Below are 11,928 nucleotides of genomic sequence, written 5' to 3' on the forward strand. Positions count from 1 at the left end.
CTGATGCAACAGATCAGAGGGAATCAGACAGCAACACGTTGTCATCTTACAGAACCTGTCATGTTAATGCTGGAAGATTCTTAAAATAGTTTTAATAATCAAACATTTGTGTACAGTGGGTTTGGCAAAAGAGGTGAGAAATCCTCTGTGTTTATTTTAATTCTTAGTTTTATGTAGATTCTAGCAGCCTGTGCAGAGCATACAGTAGCAGCTAAAAACATGTGATCACAGACAAATAATTGCAAATTACTTCGGCCATGGATGGAGATCTATCAGACAAACGTAGGCTAGGGCCTCATACATTAACATTTTTAAAAATGTCTTTTTAAAATTTCTTTTCATTTTCTCAAACTAAGATAAATTAATGCCAGATGTTCTTAACCAGCCCAAACTGCTTTTACCTAGGTGCGCACTTGGACTTGCATTCAAAGTACATAGGTTTTAGAATAGGATTAACTTGTAATTAGCATAGGCAACATTCCAATAACCATTATATCCACCATGTAAGTGCAGGTGCATGTTTAGAATTTAAGAGATTTCATTAAAAAGATAGGAAGGTGAAGATGAAGAATCTAATCCAATCTTCAATGGCATCATGCCTGCAGTGTACCTTAGCTTTGAGGTTGTGGGTGCCATGTTAAGCTTGTGCCTCAACATAGCTCAACAAGATTCTGATCAGAACAACAACAACAACAAACAACAGACTGGCAGTTGACTGGACAACTACAGCTAAGGTGATCAGGGGGTACTTAGTGTATCATCGCAAAAGGAAAAAGTGGACAAGGAGACTTGGTAGTGGAACCAGGAAGTCCAGAAGTGTATACAGAGAAAGAGGCTAGCTAAGAAGAAGTGGGACACTGAAAGGACTAAAGAGAGTGAAGAGGAGTACAGGGAGATGCAGCATAAGGGGAAGGTAGAGGTGGCAAAGTACAAAAAAAGAGCATGTGAGGACTTGTATACTAGATTGGACAGTAGGGAAAAAGAGATGGATCTGTACAGTTTGGCGAGGCAAAGAGATAGAGATGAGAAGTATGTGCAGCATGTTAGAGTGATTGAAGATAGGGATGAAAATGTACTAACAGGTGCCAGGAGGGTGATGGGAAGATGGAAGGAGTACTTTGAGGAGGGTGTTAAAGAGGATGAAGAGTGGAAAGGCAGTTCTGAAGACATACCTGTGGAGGTATAGAAGTGCTTAGGAGAGGTCGCAGAAGAGTTTCCTACTAGACTGTTTAACAAGATCTTGGAGAGTGAGAGGATTCCAGAGAAATGAGGGAGAAGTGTATTAGTGCAAGTTTTTAAGAACAATTGGGATGGGCAGAGCTGCGGCAACTACAGAGGAATAAAGCTAAAGAGCCATACAATGAAGCTTTGGGAATGAGTAGTGGAAGCTAGGTTAAGGGCAGAGGTGAGCATTTGTGAGCAGCAATATGGTTTCATGCTTAGAAAGAGTACATCAGATGCGGTATTTAATTTAAGGTAATAGGGAGTTGCATTGTGTCTTTGTAGATTAAGAGAAAGCATATGACGGTGCCGAGAAAGAAGCTGTGGTATTGTATGAGGAAGTCTGGAGTGTCAGAGAAGTATGCTGGAGTGGTGGAAGACATGTATGAGAGCTGTAAGACAGGGGTGAGATGTGCTGTAGGTGTGACAGAAGAGTTCAAGGTGGAGATGGGTCTGCATTAAGGACCGACTCTCAGCCCCTTCTTGTTTGCTATGGTGATGGACAGGATGACAGATGAGGTTAGACAGGATTCTCCATGGACAATGATGTTTGCAGATGACATTGTGCTTTGTAGCGAAAGGTGGAGGAAAATCTAGAGAGGTGAAGGTATGCTCTGGAAAGCAGAGGAATGAAGGTTAGCCGCAGCGAGACGGAATACCTGTGTGTGAATAAGAGGAACCTAAAGGGAACAGTAAGGTACGGTGGCCCTGAAGTGCAAAACAAATTAACAAAACTGAAAACAAAATAACAAAACCCAAAACAAAATAACAAATTCAAAACCAAATTAACAAAACGGAAAACAAAATAACTAATATCCGACTGGCCGAGAAGTGCAAGACAATTTAATAAAACGGAAAACAAATTAAAAACCAAATAACAAAACCCAACCTTTTTTTTTTTGGAGGGGGGGGTTGGTTGTTTTGTTTTTGTTATTTTGTTTTTGGATTTGTTGTTTTGGTTTTGAATTTGTTAATTTGTATTGCACTTCTCGGCTAGTCCGATACCAACCGGAAAAGGTAGGTATAGTTAGCGAATGAAATACTTACCACTGATTGGACAAGACATCTGTCACTCAAGATATACAGGAAGTAGGAACTTGTTTCTTTATCTTTGTTTCTTGTGTGTTCTGCTTTACTTTAAACTATGATGGCCGTGAAGTGCAAAAAAATTAACAAAACTGACTTCAGGGCCATCGTAAGTACGCCATATTTGAAACCACAATAATGTTTGCACATTCATACACACACAAATCTACCGCTACTACAGTACTTCCTGTATATCTTGAGTGACAGATGTCTCACCAATTAGCGGTAAGCATTTAATTCGCAATCTATACCTACCTTTTCCGGTTTGTATCGGACTGGCCGAGAAGTGCAATACAAATGAACAAAACGGAAAACAAATTAACAAATTCAAAACCAAATTAACAAATCCGAAAACAAAATAACAATACGAAAAACAAAACAACAACCAACCCCCCCAGCACCCCCCCACCCCCCACCCCCCCCCCACCCCCTCCAAAAAATAGTTTTGGGTTTTGTGATTTGGTTTTTAATTTGTTTTCCGTTTTGTTAATTTGTATTTCACTTCTCGGCCAGTCAGATATTAGTTATTTTGTTTTCAGTTTTGTTAATTTGTTTTGCACTTCAGGGCCACCATAGCAAGGCTACAGGAAGCAGAGGTAAAGAAGGTGCAGGACTTTAAGTACTTAGGGTCAACAATCCAGAGGAACAGAGAGTGTGGAAACGAGGTGAAGAGGCATGTACAGGCCAGCTGGAATGGGTGGAAAAAAGTGTCAGGTGTGTTATGTGACAAAAGAGTATCAGCAAGAGTAAAAGGTAAGTTGTACAGGACAGTGGTGAGGCCAGCAATGCTCTACGGCTTGTGGCCCAGCAAGTGGCACTGAATAAAAGACAGGAGGCAGCAGAGATGCTGATGTTCTCTTTAAAAGTGACAAGGAAAGATAGGATCAAGAATAGGTTTATTAGAGAGACAACCCCTGTTAGATGTTTTGGAGAGAAAAATCAGAGAGGCCAGATTGAGATGGTTTGGACATAGTCACAGGAGAGATTGTGAGCACATATTGGTAGAAGGATGCTGACGTTGGAGCAGCAGGAGGTCTAGAGAAGGACCAAAGAGGAGATTTATGGATGCAGTGAGAGAGGACATGAAGTTAGTTGGTGTGAGAGAAGAGGATGCAGAGGATAGGGTTAGATGGAGGCAGATGGAGACAGACCCCTGAAAGGGAGTATAAGAAGTATAATAAGAAGTATAATAGACACACGTACTGACTTTATTGCACCAGTTATGTACTGATTGCTCTAATTATGTCATCATTGGCACAATGGATATGTATAATTAAAGCATGAGTCACATTAGTTTAGTTTATTGCCAATCATCATATAGACAGGCACCATATTGCACATTGGATTGAATGTTGTTTAGTGCTTGTTGAGACTGAGGGTGTTTAGGTCCTTGGAAATAAACCATGTTTTGATGGTTGCCTGCCAGATGGCACCAGGTCAAGAAGGCAATGAAAAGTTCTTTTAGAATGTTTTCAGCTTTGTAAAGGAAATGCCATCTTGTGACATTTACTTGCAAATTAATTGTGCACACTTGTGTGCTAATGATGCTCATATCTGCTGCAGAGTAGCTGGTGTACCACACTGAGGTACTCATATTTCAAAGTGTACTCACTGCTGTGCCTTCAGGATACACTTAAACCTTAGATTTTAAGCATAATTTCTTCTAGAAGCTTGCTTGTGTGTCAGAACACTTGTATATAAAAGCAAATTCTCCCCATAAGCAATAATAAAAACTCAAGCGATTCATTCTACAACCAAATAATATTTATTAAAAAATCGATTATACAAAATATAAAGTAAAAATAAAACAAATTAACCTGCACTTTACTTTGGAAAATACTAGTGACTGGTGTTAGATGAGAGCAGAAACAAGAGCAGGGGGGCTACTGTGTAGGACAACTTTCACACACACACACACACACACACACACACACACTACCAAAATCAATCCTCTAAACAGATTGATCTCCGGCACTGCTACAAACTTTTGACTTTTTTTTTCTTCATAAGGGCTATTGTTGCAGTACAGTAACTAAAGAACAGTCACTACACTTGGACACAAAATGTAAAAACTGCTTTCAGCGGACACACATGTGGTCACAATGTGATAGCAAACAGTACACACACACATGGACGTTGACTATATGAGTGACACACGTGCACTGAGACTAAGCTTGGGAGATGATTACCCACAATCCCACAGCATGAGAGAGAGTAGAACCACTGGCCCAGCTGTAATCATGTGACACTTGGCATACAAAGCACATGCGTACTACTCATATATAAAGACCTGCCTTATTTAAAAAGTTAAAATTAATTTTGAAATTTTGCTTATTCAATTCAATTCAATTCAATTTTATTTGTATAGCGCTTTTAACAATTGGCGTTATCCCAAAGCAGCTTTATCTTGCAAAAAACTAGCAGACTTACAGACCAAGCTACCATTTCCGTCTAAGATTCTGAAGAAGGTAGTTTATACACAACTAATAAGTTATTTTGGTGAGCATGGAATTCTTGAGGCCCAGCTCAGCGAGCGTCGCTTCAGCTCCTCAGCTGGGCTTCGAGGACGGCCCGCTTCTTCCTCCGCCTCCCGGCTTTGAGGACATCACGCCAGTTCCTCAGCCGCCGCCGGACGCAGCGAGCGTCGCTCCAGCTCCGCCGCCGCCGCCCATCTCAGCGCACGTCGCTCCAGCTCCGCCGCCGCCGCCCAGCTCAGCTCAGCGCACGTCGCACCAGCTCCGCCGCCGTCGCCCAGCTTAGCGAGCGTCGCTCCAGCTCCTCAGCCGGGCTTCGAGGACGGCACACTTCTTCCTTTGCCTCCCGGCTTAGAGGACGTCGCTCCAGCTCCGCCGCCGCCGCCCAGCTCAGCGCACGTCGCTCCAGCTCCTTAGCCGCCGCCGAGCGTCGCTCCAGCTCCTCAGCCGCCGCCGAGCGTCGCTTCAGCTCCTCAGCCTCGCATGCGGGCGTGGATTACGCAGGCTTTGCGGTCCTGCTCGCGAGAGGGGATCGACCGCCTCAGTGTTGGGGGTCCAGACTGGGACCGCTGGGGAGGGAGTCCGGGTCCTCCGGTAACGCTTTTTAGGGGGGGGTATTGTAATGGTTAACCCCTAGAGGGCGCCAAAGCGCCTGGGTTTGTTTTGTTATGTTGTAGTTTTTGTTTAAGTTGGACTTCGTGTCCCAGACTGCACCTTGGTCAGGTGACGTAGGAATTCACCTGAACCGAGGTAAGCTAATTAAGTTAATTATAAATAGCCTGGAGCGCAGTCAGGCGTCTAGCTTTTGTTGTCGTTTGTTATAAGATTTATGTCGGTGTTTATTTACGTGTTTCTTTAATAAAAACCTTTATTGATATGCCAGCTCGCCTCCTGCAAATATGCCACGCACACACAAACACCGATTGAGGAATCGTGACACTATCTTACTGACTTTTTCTGTTAGCCTTGAAGATCTTGAGTAATCATCAGCTCCTCTTACATATGGGGTCTATCCTTGGACCCCTCGTTTCTCATTGTATTTGTTGCCGCTCGGCTATATCCTGAGAAATCATGGCATCTTCTTTCATGGCATGTATCTCTGTTATTGAAGACTACTCTGTCAAGGCGCTGTTAACATGTCTAGATGACATAAAGGCATGGTTAGCCCAAAAATTTTTACATTTTAATGATAGACGTTGGTTTTGGTATTTGGTCCTGGTGCCAAGGGTAGAGTTCCACCTCTGGATTTAGGAGACTTGGAGCAGTATGTTAAACCCACAGTGTCAAATTTAGGGGTTATTTTTGACCATGGCCTTACATTTTGATAAACAGATTAGTGCTGTGGGTTGGTCCCCTTTCTTTCAGTTAAGGCAATTGGCAAAACTTAAACCTGTTTTGTCCCTTAGGCTGTTCGAAATAGCCATCCACACCTTCATCAACACTTGCATTGATTACTGTAATACTCTGTATTTGGGGGTTTTCAGACAGCATTACATTAGCTACAGCTGATCCAAAACTGCTGCTCGACTATTAACGTCTACGCGTAAAAGAGAACATTTCTCTTCAGTTATGGCTCCTCTTCATTGGCTCCCGGTACAGTACTGAATTCATTTTAAAATTCTCTTGGTCACGTTTAAATGTTTACGTGGCTTTGCCCCGCCCTACCCCTCGGATCTGCTTAAGCCTTATGCTCATTCCGGTCTCTTAGATCATCAGATAAACCTTAGCTGATGGTACCCAAGACCAAATGCAAGCTCAGGGGTGATCGGGTGTTCTCTGTGGCGGCACCCAATTGTGGAATGATCTACCATTGACCATTCTTGTGGCCACATTACTGAGGGTGTTTAAGTCCAATACTAAAACTCACATGTTTTCTTACATCATACGATGTTGATTTTACATATTGTTTTGATTAAATATGTGCTATGCAAATAAAGATGAGTTAAGTTGAATTGAGTGTGATAAGTATTGTAATGGACATGTTTACTATGTAAGCAAACTTGTCTGGCTTTACCAGCATCTAGTCAGTAGTTATTTAAACTGACAATGCCTGATTTCGTAGATAGGATAATAAGAGGATGTTAGGGTGGGGCGATTGCTTGTGTTAAGAATAAAGGTACTTGTGAAGATTCTGCTACGCAGATACACACATGTGAAACTATATCATGCCCTGCAGCCTTTTTCAGGTTTACTGACCTTAGCACACAACTTATTTCATAATCCTGTAGAGTAATTGTGGGCATGCTACTCACTGGCAAAGGTGGGTTTTTAAGACTTAAAAATGAACAGTTTCTCTGCCAGGGAGACTTTCTCACTCACAGTAATAGTGTTGCTGCTGTTGTAGTTTGTGATATGCCATATACCTTTCCACACCTGCTTGGTGCTTGGTTTTTCACCTTAGTGGCATGTATGCATGGGTAAGGAGCAGAATGAGATGGACCAGCTGGCCCCGCAGCTGAATATACATACATGTTGGAGTAAACATGATGAGGTATGGAATTTATCCTGGTAGATACCATGCAACTGTAGATATTATTTATTGTAGTAGAGTTTTTTCTGGAGCTTAGCTTAATTCTCTCACCTGGTCAAATTGAATCCAACATAAAGCATACATATTAATCTGCACCCCTTCTATACCTAGGCCAGCCAAATCAACTCTTTTTGCTCTTTATCTGTGCATAAAAGTTTTTGTCATGCGCACTCTCTCCGCGGCTGGCACTAGGACCCGTAAGTAGTACGGTCGCGATTCAGGAAGCATAAAAGAAGCGTTTGGGTTTACCGTCTAAGCTACAAGGGCTTACTGCTAGTCTTCTGTTCCGCCTATAACACTATAATTTATCTATCGTACCACCCGGGGTTCAAAAATACCAAGGCTGACGCCCTCTCCCGGCAGCATGAGGCATACATCCCCCGGGCGGACCTACGCCTGTCCTCCCACCATCCAAGATCATCGTGCCACTCCGTTGGGATTTGGATTTCTTGGGTTCACCCAGAACAGGCTGCAGGGACCAAACCAGCAGCTGTGCCGCCTGTGCGACTCTACGTACCCAACACCATGAGAGCATAGGTCATTTAGTGGGGCCATTCTTCCCCCCTTTTTGGGCACCCTACACTCGCCGCACCCTCCAGTTCATCCAGTGCGCGCTCTGGTGGCCATCCATGGCAAGTGATGTTGACGAGTTCATCCAGGCATGCCCAGTGTGTGCCAGGGCTAAAGACACCAACCAGCCAACGCCGGTGGAACTTCAACCACTTCCTGTCCCCCGCTGGCCCTGGACGCATATTGCCATTGATTTCATCATGGGCTCACTGGTCTCCGAGGGAAAGAACACCATTCTGACCATCATCGATCGGTTCTCCAAATCCGTGCACCTGGTGGCTCTCACTGGACTCCCGTCAGCTAAAAACACAGCCGAGCTGATACTAGAACACGTAGTCCGCCTGCATGGGTCCCCAAAAGACATCAGCTCGGACAGAGGGCCCCAGTTCACTGCCGGGTTGTGACTGTGCGATTGACCTTTTTCCTGGCACCTCTCCACCCAAGGGGCGACTTTACTCCCTCTCTCGCCCTGAGAGAGAGGCCATGGAACAGTACATAAAGGAGTCACTTGCCGCAGGGATCATCCGCCCATCCTCTTCGCCAGCAGGGGCAGGGTTCTTCTTTGTGGAAAAGAAGGACAAATCCCTCAGACCCTGCATTGATTACAGAGGGCTAAATGAGATCACGGTCAAGAACTGCTACCCCCTTCCTCTGATGTCATCAGCCTTCGAACTTCTCCAGGACGCCCATGTCTTCACCAAGTTGGATCTGAGAAACGCCTACCACCTTGTCAGGATACGGGAGGGTGATGAGTGGAAGACTGCCTTCAACACACCCACCGGCCATTATTAGTATCTAGTGTTTCCTTTTGGCTTAACCAATGCGCCGGCAGTGTTTCAGACTCTCATAAACGATGTCCTCAGGGATTTTCTCAATGTCTTTGTCTTTGCCTACATCGACAATATCTTGATTTTCTCACGCTCAGTCAAGGAACACAGATCCCACGTTCCCCAGGGCCTGCAACGGCTACTTGAGAATAAACTTTACATCAAGGCAGAGAAATGCGAGTTTCATTGCTCGTCCACATCCTTTTTGGGATATTGCATCTCCCCTGAGGGCATCTAGATGGACCAGCGTTAGTTTCATGTCTCGACTACCTGTTACTGACCACGCTTCGCTTCTTCTCGACCACGCCACTGTCTCACGTTTGGATTCCACGCTCACGGAGATTTGTTATCGACCCTTGGATTTGCCTCAACGACCACGAATTTGGATCACAGACCTTCTCTTGTCTCTCTGGCTCTGAACCTTGCTCACCTTCGACGACGAAAAAGCTTAGCAAAACCAGCCACCACCTGTGCGGCGTCTCCATTCGCTCGCCGGCTCTCCACGTCTCTGCAACACTGCGCGAATCGCGCTGCACACCAAGCTTCCTCACCGGCTCTTTGCACTTCCGCATTCCTGCACAGGACACACAAGACGCTCTTGCCAACCGTGAACTATTGGCGGTCAAATTGTCCCTAGAAGAATGGAGGCATTGGCTGGAACGGGCCGACCACCCCTTTCTTGTGTGAACTGACCATAAAAACCTAGAATATCTAAGAACAGCAAAAAGACTCAACACACGCCAGGCACGGTGGTCGTTATTCTTTTCTCGTTTCCGCTTCACGCTGTCGTATCGCTCTGGTTCCAAGAACGCTAAACCTGACGCCCTCTCTGGCCAATTCTCGCCAAGAGGAGGTAGCCGTCCCCTCAGCCCAAACCTTTATCCGGCGCTGCAAGAGAACATGGCAGCGTGCCCGCAACCAGCTACGGCTACAGGTAAGTGCTTTCCAAAGCCAGGCTAACCATCAGCCCTCTAGCGCCCCGTGACATCCATATTACTTGGAGTAGGGCCCACTTTGTTTTATTAAATATCCTAGTCTCATTTTAAAGTTATATATACTTACATTATCTAGTTAGCAACTAGGCATTTCTTATATATTATAGTTAAAATACCAGTTGTGTAATTTTGTACTTTGAAATGCAACTTCATCCAGCACAAAACTTGAAGTAAGAACACTTTTTATCATGTGCATACACTCCTGAACATCCACAGTTCCTTCAAAGTGCACTTTGTTAGTCTTCTGCTTGTTAAAACTTTTTGCACACGAGGTGAACAGAATGCTCCAAAGAGTTGTTTCCTACTGCAATGAGGCTTTGGTGCACTTTTAATTTGATACGGGGTTTCCCAATGGGTTGGACTATAAATTATCCCTATATGCCGATGACTTGTTGTTATATGTGACTGATCCTGCAGCCTCTATTCCTGTTATTTTAATCACTCTGGATAATGTTGGTTCTTTCTCTGGGTATAAACTAAATTTGCATAAGAGTGAACACTACCCGGTTAACAATAGTGCTTTACAACTTTACCATTTAAACCTGCCTTTTAAACTCAATTGTTCAGGCTTTAAATATCTTGGTATTACAGTGACTCGTTCTCTGTCTGACCTTTCTCATGCCAACTTCTCCTCTCTTATTGCTGATGTTAAATCTGATATTCAGAGATGGAGCAATCTGCCTCTTTCTTTAACCGGAGAAATCACTGCAGTTAAAATGACCATTCTTCCTAAATTTCTTTATTTTTTTCAATCACTTACTTTATTTCTTGCTAAGTATTTTTTTTTTTTATTCACAGATTATATTTTAGTGCAATATGTAAAAAGTGTGCTATATTTAATTCTGTTTTTGTGTCTATTTATTGTATGTTTCTTTTACATTTTTTATTTCTTGTGTTTTTACTTTTCCTTGTCTTGAGTTTTTGTTTTGTTTTGTTTTTTTAATTAATTAATGCAACTGTATAACCAAGACAAAGCAACTACCCTCTGGGATTAATAAAGTTCTTTGAATCTTGAATTTTGAATTTGGTCCAAAACACCGCTGCACCTTTTTTAACAGGAACACGTAAATGGAAACACATAACTTCCTTTCCGGGTGTCCTTACAATGGCTCCATGTGCAGCCTACAAAGCCCTAAATAATGTAGTACCACCGAATATTTCTGACCTTTTAAAGCCATACAACCCAGCACAGTCTCTCAGGTATGTTCATCAACTATTACTTACAGTTCAGAATGATCATGCCTTTTCAGTAGCTGCCCCTAAACTCTGGAATGAGCTGTATACATAAGGCTGACCTCTGCTATTCCTATTTATAAATCTCACCCTAAGACCTTTTTATACTCTTTGGCATTTAATACAGTGTGAGCGCATAATCTTTTCCCTGTTTTTATTTATTATTTTTTATTGTTTTATTTGTTTCTTTTATGCAGTGAGCGTGGACTTCTTACTGTTTGTTTTATTTGGATTCTGTTTTTATTTCAACTTCTTGATTGTTTGTTTTTAATGTTTGTTAGAATTCTACAGCACTTTGTGTTGTACGAAACTGTGTTGTGTTAAATGTGCTTCAAAAGTAAATTTGACTACTGTGTGTGCGGATGTTTTCACTTAGCCCTGCAGACTTCCTGGTTGTTTGGTTTCCTTTCACTGTCCAGGTGTGCAGTAATTTAACATTGTTTCTAGAAAACACTCTGAATCCTCCACCACCTGAACCAGGATAAATCACTCACAGAAAACAAATAAAGGATTAAATAAAACATTTTTTATTTTTGGAAAAAATGGAGGTCTGTGACCACACCCCTTCTCTCTCTCCCTCTTCCTCTCTCTCTCGTTCTCTCTCTCTCTTTCTCTCTCTCTCTCTATTTCCTTACACACAAACACACACAAACACCTCTGGGAGCAGACTAATCCCTTTGTCGTTGCTGAGTGACGGACTATCTGAAGGAAATACATAATGCGAACCCATATTTATTTTCTGGTACTTGGTATTGCTTTGGTCGGGTAAGTTATTATCATTATTATTATTATTATTATACAGATTGCTTAATATTTTACAGCATGTTTTTTAATAAATAGTGACATTTATGTAAATCAATGTAAAAAATTTAAATTACATTAGTAATACATTTTTTAAAATAATTTTTGTAGTTGTTATTCAATAAAATTGAAGCTAAAGTGTTATTAATATTAGCTGTTAGTGAATGCCGGATGTTACTTTGAGGTTGACC

Source organism: Clarias gariepinus, unplaced genomic scaffold, assembly GCF_024256425.1.
Source record: "Clarias gariepinus isolate MV-2021 ecotype Netherlands unplaced genomic scaffold, CGAR_prim_01v2 scaffold_34, whole genome shotgun sequence".
In the NCBI taxonomy this organism is placed as follows: Eukaryota; Metazoa; Chordata; class Actinopteri; order Siluriformes; family Clariidae; genus Clarias; species Clarias gariepinus.